Source organism: Oncorhynchus masou, chromosome 15 (genome assembly GCF_036934945.1).
Source record: "Oncorhynchus masou masou isolate Uvic2021 chromosome 15, UVic_Omas_1.1, whole genome shotgun sequence".
Classification (NCBI taxonomy): domain Eukaryota; kingdom Metazoa; phylum Chordata; class Actinopteri; order Salmoniformes; family Salmonidae; genus Oncorhynchus; species Oncorhynchus masou.
Genome location: NC_088226.1, coordinates 74,418,252 through 74,437,111, shown reverse-complemented (window position 1 = coordinate 74,437,111; position 18,860 = coordinate 74,418,252). Strand labels below are relative to the sequence as shown.

The following is an 18,860-nucleotide window of genomic DNA, read 5'->3' as shown; positions in this document are numbered from 1 at the left end:
TACCTCCATATTATATACCTCCATGGTGGAATCCTATACTACATATTAATACCTCCATGGTGGAATCCTATACTACATATTAATACCTCCATGGTGGAATCCTATACTACATATTAATACCTCCATGGTGGAATCCTATACTACATATTAATACCTCCATGGTGGAATCCTATACTACATATTAATACCTCCATGGTGGAATCCTATACTACATATTAATACCTCCATGGTGGAATCCTATACTACATATTAATACCTCCATGGTGGAATCCTATACTACATATTAATACTGTACCTCCATGGTGGAATCCTATACTACATATTAATACTGTACCTCCATGGTGGAATCCTATACTACATATTAATACCTCCATGGTGGAATCCTATACTACATATTAATACCTCCATGGTGGAATCCTATACTACATATTAATACTGTACCTCCATGGTGGAATCCTATACTACATATTAATACATGGTGGAATCCTATACTACATATTAATACCTCCATGGTGGAATCCTATACTACATATTAATACCTCCATGGTGGAATCCTATACTACATATTAATACCTCCATGGTGGAATCCTATACTACCTCCATGGAATCCTATATACATATTAATACCTCCATGGTGGAAATACTACATATTATACCTCCATGGTGGAACATATACATATTAATACTGTACCTCCATGGTGGAATCCTATACTACATATTAATATACCTCCATGGTGGAATCCTATACTACATATTAATACCTCCATGGTGGAATCCTATACTACATATTAATACCTCCATGGTGGAATCCTATACTACATATTATACTACCTCCATGGAATTATACTACATATTAATACCTCCATGGTGGAATCCTATACTACATATTAATACCTCCATGGTGGAATCCTATACTACATATTAATACTGTACCTCCATGGTGGAATCCTATACTACATATTAATACTCCATGGTGGTACCTCCATGGTGGAATCCTATACTACATATTAATACCTCCATGGTGGAATCCTATACTACATATTAATACCTCCATGGTGGAATCCTATACTACATATTAATACCTCCATGGTGTACCTCCATGGTGGAATCCTATACTACATATTAATACTGTACCTCCATGGTGGAATCCTATACTACATATTAATACCTCCATGGTGGAATCCTATACTACATATTAATACCTCCATGGTGGAATCCTCCATGGTGGAATCCATACTACATATTAATACCTCCATGGTGGAATCCTATACTACATATTAATACTGTACCTCCATGGTGGAATCCTATACTACATATTAATACCTCCATGGTGGAATCCTATACTACATATTAATACCTCCATGGTGGAATCCTATACTACATATTAATACTGTACCTCCATGGTGGAATCCTATACTACATATTAATACTGTACCTCCATGGTGGAATCCTATACTACATATTAATACCTCCATGGTGGAATCCTATACTACATATTAATACCTCCATGGTGGAATCCTATACTACATATTAATACCTCCATGGTGGAATCCTATACTACATATTGTACCTCCATGGTGGAATCCTATACTACATATTAATACCTCCATGGTGGAATCCTATACTACATATTAATACCTCCATGGTGGAATCCTATACTACATATTAATACCTCCATGGTGGAATCCTATACTACATATTAATACTGTACCTCCATGGTGGAATCCTATACTACATATTAATACCTCCATGGTGGAATCCTATACTACATATTAATACCTCCATGGTGGAATCCTATACTACATATTAATACCTCCATGGTGGAATCCTATACTACATATTAATACCTCCATGGTGGAATCCTATACTACATATTAATACCTCCATGGTGGAATCCTATACTACATATTAATACTGTACCTCCATGGTGGAATCCTATACTACATATTAATACCTCCATGGTGGAATCCTATACCTCCATGGTGGAATCCTATACTACATATTAATACTGTACCTCCATGGTGGAATCCTATACTACATATTAATACCTCCATGGTGGAATCCTATACTACATATTAATACTGTACCTCCATGGTGGAATCCTATACTACATATTAATACCTCCATGGTGGAATCCTATACTACATATTAATACCTCCATGGTGGAATCCTATACTACATATTAATACCTCCATGGTGGAATCCTATACTACATATTAATACCTCCATGGTGGAACCTCCATGGTGGAATCCTATACTACATATTAATATACCTCTATGGTGGAATCCTATACTACATATTAATACCTCCATGGTGGAATCCTATACTACATATTAATACCTCCATGGTGGAATCCTATACTACATATTAATACCTCCATGGTGGAATCCTATACTACATATTAATACTGTACCTCCATGGTGGAATCCTATACTACATATTAATACCTCCATGGTGGAATCCTATACTACATATTAATACCTCCATGGTGGAATCCTATACTACATATTAATACTGTACCTCCATGGTGGAATCCTATACTACATATTAATACCTCCATGGTGGAATCCTATACTACATATTAATACTGTACCTCCATGTTGGAATCCTATACTACATATTAATACTGTACCTCCATATTACATATTACCTCCATGGTGGAATCCTATACTACATATTAATACCTCCATGGTGGAATCCTATACTACATATTAATACCTCCTGTACCTCCATGGTGGAATCCTATACTACATATTAATACCTCCATGGTGGAATCCTATACTACATATTAATACCTCCATGGTGAAATCCTATACTACATATTAATACCTCCATGGTGGAATCCTATACTACATATTAATACCTCCATGGTGGAATCATATACTACATATTAATACCTCCATGGTGGAATCCTATACTACCTCCATGGTGGAATCCTATACTACATATTAATACCTCCATGGTGGAATCCTATACTACATATTAATACCTCCATGGTGGAATCCTATACTACATATTAATACCTCCATGGTGGAATCCTATACTACATATTAATACCTCCATGGTGGAATCTACTATACTACATATACATAATACCTCCATGGTGGAATCCTATACTACATATTAATACCTCCATGGTGGAATCCTATACTACATATTATATACCTCCATGGTGGAATCCATGGTGGAATCCTATACTACATATTAATACCTCCATGGTGGAATCCTATACTACATATTAATACCTCCATGGTGGAATCCTATACTACATATTAATACCTCCATGGTGGAATCCTATACTACATATTAATACTGTACCTCCATGGTGGAATCCTATACTACATATTGGAATCCTATACTACATATTAATACCTCCATGGTGGAATCCTATACTACATATTAATACCTCCATGGTGGAATCCTATACTACATGGAATTACTACATATTAATACTGAATCCTATACTACATATTAATACCTCCATGGTGGAATCCTATACTACATATTAATACCTCCATGGTGGAATCCTATACTACATATTAAATACCTCCATGGTGGAATCCTATACTACATATTAATACTGTACCTCCATGGTGGAATCCTATACTACATATTAATACTGTACCTCCATGGTGGAATCCTATACTACATATTAATACCTCCATGGTGGAATCCTATACTACATATTAATACCTCCATGGTGGAATCCTATACTACATATTAATACTGTACCTCCATGGTGGAATCCTATACTACATATTAATACCTCCATGGTGGAATCCTATACTACATATTAATACCTCCATGGTGGAATCCTATACTACATATTAATACCTCCATGGTGGAATCCTATACTACATATTAATACTACATATTAATACTGTACCTCCATGGTGGAATCCTATACTACATATTAATACTGTACCTCCATGGTGGAATCCTATACTACATATTAATACCTCCATGGTGGAATCCTATACTACATATTAATACCTCCATGGTGGAATCCTATACTACATATTAATACCTCCATGGTGGAATCCTATACTACATATTAATACTGTACCTCCATGGTGGAATCCTATACTACATATTAATACCTCCATGGTGGAATCCTATACTACATATTAATACCTCCATGGTGGAATCCTATACTACATATTAATACTGTACCTCCATGGTGGAATCCTATACTACATATTAATACTGGAATCCTATACTACATATTAATACCTCCATGGTGGAATCCTATACTACATATTAATACCTCCTGTACCTCCATGGTGGAATCCTATACTACATATTAATACCTCCATGGTGGAATCCTATACTACATATTAATACCTCCATGGTGGAATCCTATACTACATATTAATACTGTACCTCCATGGTGGAATCCTATACTACATATTAAATACCTCCATGGTGGAATCCTATACTACATATTAATACCTCCATGGTGGAATCCTATACTACATATTAATACCTCCATGGTGGAATCCTATACTACATATTAATACTGTACCTCCATGGTGGAATCCTATACTACATATTAATACCTCCATGGTGGAATCCTATACTACATATTAATACCTCCATGGTGGAATCCTATACTACATATTAATACCTCCATGGTGGAATCCTATACTACATATTAATACTGTACCTCCATGGTGGAATCCTATACTACATATTAATACTGTACCTCCATGGTGGAATCCTATACTACATATTAATACCTCCATGGTGGAATCCTATACTACATATTAATACCTCCATGGTGGAATCCTATACTACATATTAATACCTCCATGGTGGAATCCTATACTACATATTAATACCTCCATGGTGGAATCCTATACTACATATTAATACTGTACCTCCATGGTGGAATCCTATACTACATATTAATACCTCCATGGTGGAATCCTATACTACATATTAATACCTCCATGGTGGAATCCTATACTACATATTAATACCTCCATGGTGGAATCCTATACTACATATTAATACTGTACCTCCATGGTGGAATCCTATACTACATATTAATAATACCTCCATGGTGGAATCCTATACTACATATTAATACCTCCATGGTGGAATCCTATACTACATATTAATACCTCCATGGTGGAATCCTATACTACATATTAATACTGTACCTCCATGGTGGAATCCTATACTACCTCCATATTATATACTGTACCTCCATGGTGGAATCCTATACTACATATTAATACCTCCATGGTGGAATCCTATACTACATATTAATACCTCCATGGTGGAATCCTATACTACATATTAATATACCTCCATGGTGGAATCCTATACTACATATTAATACCTCCATGGTGGAATCCTATACTACATATTAATACCTCCATGGTGGAATCCTATACTACATATTAATACCTCCATGGTGGAATCCTATACTACATATTAATACTGTACCTCCATGGTGGAATCCTATACTACTACATATTAATACCTCCATGGTGGAATCCTATACTACATATTAATACCTCCATGGTGGAATCCTATACTACATATTAATACTGTACCTCCATGGTGGAATCCTGGAATACTACATATTAATACCTCCATGGTGGAATCCTATACTACATATTAATACCTCCATGGTGGAATCCTATACTACATATTAAATCCTCCATACTATATATATTAATACTGTACCTCCATGGTGGAATCCTATACTACATATTAATACCTCCATGGTGGAATCCTATACTACATATTAATACCTCCATGGTGGAATCCTATACTACATATTAATACTGTACCTCCATGGTGGAATCCTATACTACATATTAATACTGTACCTCCATGGTGGAATCCTATACTACATATTAATACCTCCATGGTGGAATCCTATACTACATATTAATACTGTACCTCCATGGTGGAATCCTATACTACATATTAATACTGTACCTCCATGGTGGAATCCTATACTACATATTAATACCTCCATGGTGGAATCCTATACTACATATTAAATACCTCCATGGTGGAATCCTATACTACATATTAATACCTCCATGGTGGAATCCTATACTACATATTAATACTGTACCTCCATGGTGGAATCCTATACTACATATTAATACTCCATGGTGGAATCCTATATACATATTAATACTGTACCTCCATGGTGGAATCCTATACTACATATTAATACTGTACCTCCATGGTGGAATCCTATACTACATATTAATAATACCTCCATGGTGGAATCCTATACTACATATTAATACTGTACCTCCATGGTGGAATCCTATACTACATATTAATACCTCCTGGAATCCTATACTACATATTAATACTGTACCTCCATGGTGGAATCCTATACTACATATTAATACCTCCATGGTACCTCCATGGTGGAATCCTATACTACATATTAATACCTCCATGGTGGAATCCTATACTACATATTAATACCTCCATGGTGGAATCCTATACTACATATTAATACTGTACCTCCATGGTGGAATCCTATACTACATATTAATACCTCCATGGTGGAATCCTATACTACATATTAATACCTCCATGGTGGAATCCTATACTACATATTAATACCTCCATGGTGGAATCCTATACTACATATTAATACTCCATGGTGGAATCCTATACTACATATTAATACCTCCATGGTGGAATCTATACTACATATTATACTACCTCCATATTAATACCTCCATGGTGGAATCCTATACTACATATTAATATACCTCCATGGTGGAATCCTATACTACATATTAATATACCTCCATGGTGGAATCCTATACTACATATATTAATACTGTACCTCCATGGTGGAATCCTATACTACATATTAATACCTCCATGGTGGAATCCTATACTACATATTAATATATTACTATACCTCCATGGTGGAATCCTATACTACATATATTACCTCCATGGTGGAATCCTATACTACATATTAATACCTCCATGGTGGAATCCTATACTACATATTAATACTGTACCTCCATGGTGGAATCCTATACTACATATTAATACCTCCATGGTGGAATCCTATACTACATATTAATACCTCCATGGTGGAATCCTATACTACATATCCTATACTACATATTAATACCTCCATGGTGGAATCCTATACTACATATTAATACATATTAATACTGTACCTCCATGGTGGAATCCTATACTACATATTAATACTGTCCCTCCATGGTGGAATCCTATACTACATATTAATACCTCCATGGTGGAATCCTATACTACATATTAATACCTCCATGGTGGAATCCTATACTACATATTAATACTGTACCTCCATGGTGGAATCCTATCCTACATATTAATACCTCCATGGTGGAATCCTATACTACATATTAATACCTCCATGGTGGAATCCTATACTACATATTAATACCTCCATGGTGGAATCCTATACTACATATTAATACCTCCATGGTGGAATCCTATACTACATATTAATACTGTACCTCCATGGTGGAATCCTATACTACATATTAATACCTCCATGGTGGAATCCTATACTACATATTAATACTGTACCTCCATGGTGGAATCCTATACTACATATTAATACCTCCATGGTGGAATCCTATACTACATATTAATACTGTACCTCCATGGTGGAATCCTATACTACATATTAATACTGTACCTCCATGGTGGAATCCTATACTACATATTAATACTGTACCTCCATGGTGGAATCCTATACTACATATTAATACTGTACCTCCATGGTGGAATCCTATACTACATATTAATACTGTACCTCCATGGTGGAATCCTATACTACATATTAATACCTCCATGGTGGTATCCTATACTACATATTAATACTGTACCTCCATGGTGGAATCCTATACTACATATTAATACTGTACCTCCATGGTGGAATCCTATACTACATTTTAATACCTCCATGGTGGAATCCTATACTACATATTAATACCTCCATGTTGGAATCCTATACTACATTTTAATACCTCCATACACTAAGGGAACATTTCGACATTTTCTGTATGGTTAGTGAAAAAGTCCATATTGCAAATGTACCGTCCCTTACTAGACGTCCGAAAACATTTGTTAAATTCGGGGACGGCGTCGGGCCGAGCGGCAGGGCCAGACCTACCGGGAAGTCATCAAATGAACTTTGTCGGACATTCGGTTTTCGTTTTATAAAATAATCAAATTTTGGTCATTTTTCCGCTATCCCGGAAAATCCCACAAGAGGGCATAAGCAATCATACTGCAATTTGACAAAACATCACGAATCATGACGGGCCTTATCTCGAAAACTGAAAATATTTCGAAGCCGAAATATGGTGAGCATAGGTTTGGCATAATGGGCAGTTGGCCCCGAACAAGACGGCGTCTAGGCCTCAACGGTTTTTGAGTTATGGCCATTTTTCTGGGATTAAAGGTCCAAAATGAAAATAGAGAAATGATTTTTTCACTTCACGTCAAAGTCAAGGAGCCTCCGGTGTCAATAACAAAAAAATCAGCCATTTATCTATCGTCATTTAAGAGAAATCGTACGATGACAGATTTGTGATGTTCAAATATAGGTGTTTTTTTTTTCAACAGTTACAGATCCAGTTGCAGGGTGTTCATACGAATATTTTTAAAGTGTGCTGTGGAGCTCTGCGAGATTTCTGTGATTTTCTATGATTTTCTGAAATAACACACACTCACTAAACCCTCCGTAAATAACTCAGTTCTTAACATAAAGACTTAAAACTCAGGATTCTGTAAAGGCATACCCCAATGAGGATATGAGTTTTATAGCTATATTATATAAGCTTTATTTATAGCTTCCTGTGCCAACAGAAAGTGCCTTAAATGGTGTCATAGTGGCTGTATCCAAGGGTTAAAAAGGTCAGATCTTTTCAAAACTTCATATGTGTGATTAGGCAACCCTCCTGAACTGTAAAATCAGTCATTTCTCCCAACAGATGTCAAAGAAAAGCTCTCACACACACACACAGCAAGGATGGAGTGACAAAACGTGGTGTTTAAAGACACAGAGAGCAGGCAATGGCATAAACATAATCCCAAGGCCGTGTCGAGTTCAACGAGATATCCCGCTTGACCGTAGCTCGCTCGGTCTAAGCGCAGCGACCATGAGAAAAGTAGGCCCAATATGAAGCCTGCACCAGAACGTCATTTGATTTTGGGTGACAGCGGCGGAACCGTTAGGTTTAGAAAGACAATTCAACCACAGGAATGTTCCTAAGGTCCTCCCGATCTGTGCAAGCCTAACCTTGACTGTGTGGCATTAACCTTTCACAGTTAAAAGAAGGTGTTTACATAAAAACAGTGTGCATTGACTTCTCTCCCCATAGGAATACATTGCCTGCTCCCGTAAATTCAACCTGGAGCCTGTATGGGTTATGAATGCCTTATGAACCTGTCTCCAGTCCATCAGGCCACTATAAGGTCTACCTGTGTCAATTCTAAGCTTCCTGGACCAACCGGAAGTGGTTAAAATCGCCCTAAAAGTGTATACCCATGACCTGCCTGCTGTTTGATAGACATAGTGCATTCAACCCTGTGTAAATCAGTCAGTTTTTATGGTAAAGACTTAAAACTCAGGATTCTGTAAAAGCATACCCCAAGAGGATATGTGTTGAGTTATAGCTTCCTGTGCCAACCGGAAGTGCCATAATTGGTGTCTCATGGGCTGTTTCGTGGGGTTAAACAAATCAGATCTTTCCAAAACTTCATATATGTGATTAGGCAACCCCTCATTTTTCCCATAAAATTTCAAAGGAAAACTAAATCACACACACACACAGCTTGGAAGTAGAGAGCCATTGGGGTGCGTAGAGACAAACACTCCCTGCATTAGTTAACCTTGCTGGAACTTTTAAAGAACCGTCAGACCTAGAGTTCCAAAACTTTAGAATCCTGTTCTAGACCTCAGGTCGATAGTGCGTGGTGAGTTACGGCGCTCTCTACCTCTATCTACCACTAGAGGTAGGTTACAGGACTAGTATCCACCACTAGAGGTAGGTTACAGGACTAGTATCCACCACTAGAGGTAGGTTACAGGACTAGTATCCACCACCACTAGAGGTAGGTTACAGGACTAGTATCCACCACTAGAGGTAGGTTACAGGACTAGTATCCACCACCACTAGAGGTAGGTTACAGGACTAGTATCCACCACCACTAGAGGTAGGTTACAGGACTAGTATCCACCACTAGAGGTAGGTTACAGGACTAGTATCCACCACCACTAGAGGTAGGTTACAGGACTAGTATCCACCACTAGAGGTAGGTTACAGGACTAGTATCCACCACCACTAGAGGTAGGTTACAGGACTAGTATCCACCACCACTAGAGGTAGGTTACAGGACTAGTATCCACCACTAGAGGTAGGTTACAGGACTAGTATCCACCACCACTAGAGGTAGGTTACAGGACTAGTATCCACCACCACTAGAGGTAGGTTACAGGACTAGTATCCACCACCACTAGAGGTAGGTTACAGGACTAGTATCCACCACCACTAGAGGTAGGTTACAGGACTAGTATCCACCACCACTAGAGGTAGGTTACAGGACTAGTATCCACCACTAGAGGTAGGTTACAGGACTAGTATCCACAACCACTAGAGGTAGGTTACAGGACTAGTATCCACCACTAGAGGTAGGTTACAGGACTAGTATCCACCACTAGAGGTAGGTTACAGGACTAGTATCCACCACCACTAGAGGTAGGTTACAGGACTAGTATCCACCACCACTAGAGGTAGGTTACAGGACTAGTATCCACCACCACTAGAGGTAGGTTACAGGACTAGTATCCACCACCACTAGAGGTAGGTTACAGGACTAGTATCCACCACTAGAGGTAGGTTACAGGACTAGTATCCACCACCACTAGAGGTAGGTTACAGGACTAGTATCCACCACCACTAGAGGTAGGTTACAGGACTAGTATCCACCACTAGAGGTAGGTTACAGGACTAGTATCCACCACTAGAGGTAGGTTACAGGACTAGTATCCACCACTAGAGGTAGGTTACAGGACTAGTATCCACCACTAGAGGTAGGTTACAGGACTAGTATCCACCACTAGAGGTAGGTTACAGGACTAGTATCCACCACCACTAGAGGTAGGTTACAGGACTAGTATCCACCACTAGAGGTAGGTTACAGGACTAGTATCCACCACCACTAGAGGTAGGTTACAGGACTAGTATCCACCACTAGAGGTAGGTTACAGGACTAGTATCCACCACCACTAGAGGTAGGTTACAGGACTAGTATCCACCACCACTAGAGGTAGGTTACAGGACTAGTATCCACCACCACTAGAGGTAGGTTACAGGACTAGTATCCACCACTAGAGGTAGGTTACAGGACTAGTATCCACCACCACTAGAGGTAGGTTACAGGACTAGTATCCACCACTAGAGGTAGGTTACAGGACTAGTATCCACCACCACTAGAGGTAGGTTACAGGACTAGTATCCACCACTAGAGGTAGGTTACAGGACTAGTATCCACCACTAGAGGTAGGTTACAGGACTAGTATCCACCACTAGAGGTAGGTTACAGGACTAGTATCCACCACTAGAGGTAGGTTACAGGACTAGTATCCACCACCACTAGAGGTAGGTTACAGGACTAGTATCCAGCACCACTAGAGGTAGGTTACAGGACTAGTATCCACCACCACTAGAGGTAGGTTACAGGACTAGTATCCACCACTAGAGGTAGGTTACAGGACTAGTATCCACCACTAGAGGTAGGTTACAGGACTAGTATCCACCACTAGAGGTAGGTTACAGGACTAGTATCCACCACCACTAGAGGTAGGTTACAGGACTAGTATCCACCACTAGAGGTAGGTTACAGGACTAGTATCCACCACTAGAGGTAGGTTACAGGACTAGTATCCACCACCACTAGAGGTAGGTTACAGGACTAGTATCCACCACCACTAGAGGTAGGTTACAGGACTAGTATCCACCACTAGAGGTAGGTTACAGGACTAGTATCCACCACCACTAGAGGTAGGTTACAGGACTAGTATCCACCACTAGAGGTAGGTTACAGGACTAGTATCCACCACTAGAGGTAGGTTACAGGACTAGTATCCACCACTAGAGGTAGGTTACAGGACTAGTATCCACCACCACTAGAGGTAGGTTACAGGACTAGTATCCACCACTAGAGGTAGGTTACAGGACTAGTATCCACCACCACTAGAGGTAGGTTACAGAACTAGTATCCACCACCACTAGAGGTAGGTTACAGGACTAGTATCCACCACTAGAGGTAGGTTACAGGACTAGTATCCACCACTAGAGGTAGGTTACAGGACTAGTATCCACCACCACTAGAGGTAGGTTACAGGACTAGTATCCACCACAAGAGGTAGGTTACAGGACTAGTATCCACCACCACCAGAGGTAGGTTACAGGACTAGTATCCACCACTAGAGGTAGATTACAGGACTAGTATCCACCACTAGAGGTAGGTTACAGGACTAGTATCCACCACTAGAGGTAGGTTACAGGACTAGTATCCACCACCACTAGAGGTAGGTTACAGGACTAGTATCCACCACTAGAGGTAGGTTACAGGACTAGTATCCACCACCACTAGAGGTAGGTTACAGGACTAGTATCCACCACTAGAGGTAGGTTACAGGACTAGTATCCACCACTAGAGGTAGGTTACAGGACTAGTATCCACCACCACTAGAGGTAGGTTACAGGACTAGTATCCACCACCACTAGAGGTAGGTTACAGGACTAGTATCCACCACTAGAGGTAGGTTACAGGACTAGTATCCACCACTAGAGGTAGGTTACAGGACTAGTATCCACCACTAGAGGTAGGTTACAGGACTAGTATCCACCACCACTAGAGGTAGGTTACAGGACTAGTATCCACCACTAGAGGTAGGTTACAGGACTAGTATCCACCACTAGAGGTAGGTTACAGGACTAGTATCCACCACTAGAGGTAGGTTACAGGACTAGTATCCACCACTAGAGGTAGGTTACTGGACTAGTATCCACCACCACTAGAGGTAGGTTACAGAACTAGTATCCACCACCACTAGAGGTAGGTTACAGGACTTGTATCCACCACCACTAGAGGTAGGTTACAGGACTAGTATCCACCACCACTAGAGGTAGGTTACAGGACTAGTATCCACCACTAGAGGTAGGCTACAGGACTAGTATCCACCACTAGAGGTAGGTTACAGGACTAGTATCCACCACTAGAGGTAGGTTACAGGACTAGTATCCACCACTAGAGGTAGGTTACAGGACTAGTATCCACCACCACTAGAGGTAGGTTACAGGACTAGTATCCACCACTAGAGGTAGGTTACAGGACTAGTATCCACCACCACTAGAGGTAGGTTACAGGACTAGTATCCACCACTAGAGGTAGTTTACAGGACTAGTATCCACAACAACTAGAGGTAGGTTACAGGACTAGTATCCACCACTAGAGGTAGGTTACAGGACTAGTATCCACCACTAGAGGTAGGTTACAGGACTAGTATCCACCACTAGAGGTAGGTTACAGGACTAGTATCCACCACCACTAGAGGTAGGTTACAGGACTGGTATCCACCACTAGAGGTAGGTTACAGGACTAGTATCCACCACTAGAGGTAGGTTACAGGACTAGTATCCACCACTAGAGGTAGGTTACAGGACTAGTATCCACCACTAGAGGTAGGTTACAGGACTAGTATCCACCACCACTAGAGGTAGGTTACAGGACTAGTATCCACCACCACTAGAGGTAGGTTACAGGACTAGTATCCACCACTAGAGGTAGGTTACAGGACTAGTATCCACCACCACTAGAGGTAGGTTACAGGACTAGTATCCACCACTAGAGGTAGGTTACAGGACTAGTATCCACCACTAGAGGTAGGTTACAGGACTAGTATCCACCACCACTAGAGGTAGGTTACAGAACTAGTATCCACCACCACTAGAGGTAGGTTACAGGACTAGTATCCACCACTAGAGGTAGGTTACAGGACTAGTATCCACCACCACTAGAGGTAGGTTACAGGACTAGTATCCACCACCACTAGAGGTAGGTTACAGGACTAGTATCCACCACCACTAGAGGTAGGTTACAGGACTAGTATCCACCACCACTAGAGGTAGGTTACAGGACTAGTATCCACCACCACTAGAGGTAGGTTACAGGACTAGTATCCACCACTAGAGGTAGGTTACAGGACTACTATCCACCACCACTAGAGGTAGGTTACAGGACTAGTATCCACCACTAGAGGTAGGTTACAGGACTAGTATCCACCACTAGAGGTAGGTTACAGGACTAGTATCCACCACCACTAGAGGTAGGTTACAGGACTAGTATCCACCACTAGAGGTAGGTTACAGGACTGGTATCCACCACTAGAGGTAGGTTACAGGACTAGTATCCACCACTAGAGGTAGGTTACAGGACTAGTATCCACCACTAGAGGTAGGTTACAGGACTAGTATCCACCACCACTAGAGGTAGGTTACAGGACTACTATCCACCACTAGAGGTAGGTTACAGGACTAGTATCCACCACCACTAGAGGTAGGTTACAGGACTAGTATCCACCACCACTAGAGGTAGGTTACAGGACTAGTATCCACCACTAGAGGTAGGTTACAGGACTAGTATCCACCACCACTAGAGGTAGGTTACAGGACTAGTATCCACCACTAGAGGTAGGTTACAGGACTAGTATCCACCACTAGAGGTAGGTTACAGGACTAGTATCCACCACTAGAGGTAGGTTACAGGACTAGTATCCACCACTAGAGGTAGGTTACAGGACTAGTATCCACCACTAGAGGTAGGTTACAGGACTAGTATCCACCACCACTAGAGGTAGGTTACAGGACTAGTATCCACCACCACTAGAGGTAGGTTACAGGACTAGTATCCACCACTAGAGGTAGGTTACAGGACTAGTATCCACCACTAGAGGTAGGTTACAGGACTAGTATCCACCACCACTAGAGGTAGGTTACAGGACTAGTATCCACCACTAGAGGTAGGTTACAGGACTAGTATCCACCACCACTAGAGGTAGGTTACAGGACTAGTATCTACCACTAGAGGTAGGTTACAGGACTAGTATCCACCACCACTAGAGGTAGGTTACAGGACTAGTATCCACCACTAGAGGTAGGTTACAGGACTAGTATCCACCACTAGAGGTAGGTTACAGGACTAGTATCTACCACTAGAGGTAGGTTACAGGACTAGTATCCACCACCACTAGAGGTAGGTTACAGGACTAGTATCCACCACTAGAGGTAGGTTACAGGACTAGTATCCACCACTAGAGGTAGGTTACAGGACTAGTATCCACCACCACTAGAGGTAGGTTACAGGACTAGTATCCACCACTAGAGGTAGGTTACAGGACTAGTATCCACCACCACTAGAGGTAGGTTACAGGGCTAGTATCCACCACTACTAGAGGTAGGTTACAGGACTAGTATCCACCACCACTAGAGGTAGGTTACAGGGCTAGTATCCACCACTAGAGGTAGGTTACAGGACTAGTATCCACCACTAGAGGTAGGTTACAGGACTAGTATCCACCACCACTAGAGGTAGGTTACAGGACTAGTATCCACCACTAGAGGTAGGTTACAGGACTAGTATCCACCACTAGAGGTAGGTTACAGGACTAGTATCCACCACTAGAGGTAGGTTACAGGACTAGTATCCACCACTAGAGGTAGGTTACAGGACTAGTATCCACCACCACTAGAGGTAGGTTACAGGACTAGTATCCACCACTAGAGGTAGGTTACAGGACTAGTATCCACCACCACTAGAGGTAGGTTACAGGACTAGTATCCACCACTAGAGGTAGGTTACAGGACTAGTATCCACAACAACTAGAGGTAGGTTACAGGACTAGTATCCACCACTAGAGGTAGGTTACAGGACTAGTATCCACCACTAGAGGTAGGTTACAGGACTAGTATCCACCACTAGAGGTAGGTTACAGGACTAGTATCCACCACCACTAGAGGTAGGTTACAGGACTGGTATCCACCACTAGAGGTAGGTTACAGGACTAGTATCCACCACTAGAGGTAGGTTACAGGACTAGTATCCACCACTAGAGGTAGGTTACAGGACTAGTATCCACCACTAGAGGTAGGTTACAGGACTAGTATCCACCACCACTAGAGGTAGGTTACAGGACTAGTATCCACCACCACTAGAGGTAGGTTACAGAACTAGTATCCACCACCACTAGAGGTAGGTTACAGGACTAGTATCCACCACTAGAGGTAGGTTACAGGACTAGTATCCACCACCACTAGAGGTAGGTTACAGGGCTAGTATCCACCACTAGAGGTAGGTTACAGGACTAGTATCCACCACCACTAGAGGTAGGTTACAGGACTAGTATCCACCACCACTAGAGGTAGGTTACAGGACTGGTATCCACCACTAGAGGTAGGTTACAGGACTAGTATCCACCACTAGAGGTAGGTTACAGGACTAGTATCCACCACTAGAGGTAGGTTACAGGACTAGTATCCACCACTAGAGGTAGGTTACAGGACTAGTATCCACCACTAGAGGTAGGTTACAGGACTACTATCCACCACCACTAGAGGTAGGTTACAGGACTAGTATCCACCACTAGAGGTAGGTTACAGGACTAGTATCCACCACCACTAGAGGTAGGTTACAGGACTACTATCCACCACTAGAGGTAGGTTACAGGACTAGTATCCACCACCACTAGAGGTAGGTTACAGGACTAGTATCCACCACTAGAGGTAGGTTACAGGACTAGTATCCACCACCACTAGAGGTAGGTTACAGGACTAGTATCCACCACCACTAGAGGTAGGTTACAGGACTAGTATCCACCACCACTAGAGGTAGGTTACAGGACTAGTATCCACCACCACTAGAGGTAGGTTACAGGACTAGTATCCACCACCACTAGAGGTAGGTTACAGGACTAGTATCCACCACCACTAGAGGTAGGTTACAGGACTAGTATCCACCACTAGAGGTAGGTTACAGGACTAGTATCCACCACCACTAGAGGTAGGTTACAGGACTAGTATCCACCACTAGAGGTAGGTTACAGGACTAGTATCCACCACCACTAGAGGTAGGTTACAGGACTACTATCCACCACCACTAGAGGTAGGTTACAGGACTAGTATCCACCACCACTAGAGGTAGGTTACAGGACTAGTATCCACCACCACTAGAGGTAGGTTACAGGACTAGTATCCACCACTAGAGGTAGGTTACAGGACTAGTATCCACCACCACTAGAGGTAGGTTACAGGACTAGTATCCACCACCACTAGAGGTAGGTTACAGGACTAGTATCCACCACCACTAGAGGTAGGTTACAGGACTAGTATCCACCACTAGAGGTAGGTTACAGGACTAGTATCCACCACCACTAGAGGTAGGTTACAGGACTAGTATCCACCACCACTAGAGGTAGGTTACAGGACTAGTATCCACCACCACTAGAGGTAGGTTACAGGACTAGTATCTACCACTAGAGGTAGGTTACAGGACTAGTATCCACCACCACTAGAGGTAGGTTACAGGACTATTATCCACCACCACTAGAGGTAGGTTACAGAACTAGTATCCACCACTAGAGGTAGGTTACAGGACTAGTATCCACCACCACTAGAGGTAGGTTACAGGACTAGTATCCACCACCACTAGAGGTAGGTTACAGGACTAGTATCCACCACTAGAGGTAGGTTACAGGACTAGTATCCACCACTAGAGGTAGGTTACAGGACTAGTATCCACCACCACTAGAGGTAGGTTACAGGACTAGTATCCACCACTAGAGGTAGGTTACAGGACTAGTATCCACCACTAGAGGTAGGTTACAGGACTAGTATCCACCACCACTAGAGGTAGGTTACAGGACTAGTATCCACCACCACTAGAGGTAGGTTACAGGACTAGTATCCAGCACCACTAGAGGTAGGTTACAGGACTAGTATCCACCACTAGAGGTAGGTTACAGGACTAGTATCCACCACCACTAGAGGTAGGTTACAGGACTAGTATCCACCACCACTAGAGGTAGGTTACAGGACTAGTATCCACCACCACTAGAGGTAGGTTACAGGACTAGTATCTACCACTAGAGGTAGGTTACAGGACTAGTATCCACCACCACTAGTGGTAGGTTACAGGACTAGTATCCACCACCACTAGAGGTAGGTTACAGGACTAGTATCCACCACCACTAGAGGTAGGTTACAGGACTGGTATCCACCACTAGAGGTAGGTTACAGGACTAGTATCCACCACTAGAGGTAGGTTACAGGACTAGTATCCACCACTAGAGGTAGGTTACAGGACTAGTATCCACCACTAGAGGTAGGTTACAGGACTAGTATCCACCACTAGAGGTAGGTTACAGGACTACTATCCACCACCACTAGAGGTAGGTTACAGGACTAGTATCCACCACCACTAGAGGTAGGTTACAGGACTAGTATCCACCACCACTAGAGGTAGGTTACAGGACTAGTATCCACCACTAGAGGTAGGTTACAGGACTAGTATCCACCACCACTAGAGGTAGGTTACAGGACTAGTATCCACCACTAGAGGTAGGTTACAGGACTAGTATCCACCACCACTAGAGGTAGGTTACAGGACTACTATCCACCACTAGAGGTAGGTTACAGGACTAGTATCCACCACCACTAGAGGTAGGTTACAGGACTCGTATCCACCACTAGAGGTAGGTTACAGGACTAGTATCCACCACCACTAGAGGTAGGTTACAGGA

At 41.8% G+C, this 18,860-nt stretch overlaps 1 protein-coding gene across 2 annotated transcripts in view; it reads right to left on the bottom strand.

Annotated features, from left to right (window-relative positions):
* stra6 (signaling receptor and transporter of retinol STRA6) overlaps positions 1 to 18,860 on the bottom strand; it is a 173,720-nt gene that overhangs the window by 15,467 nt on the left and 139,393 nt on the right. The gene's annotated exons all lie outside the window — the stretch shown is intronic.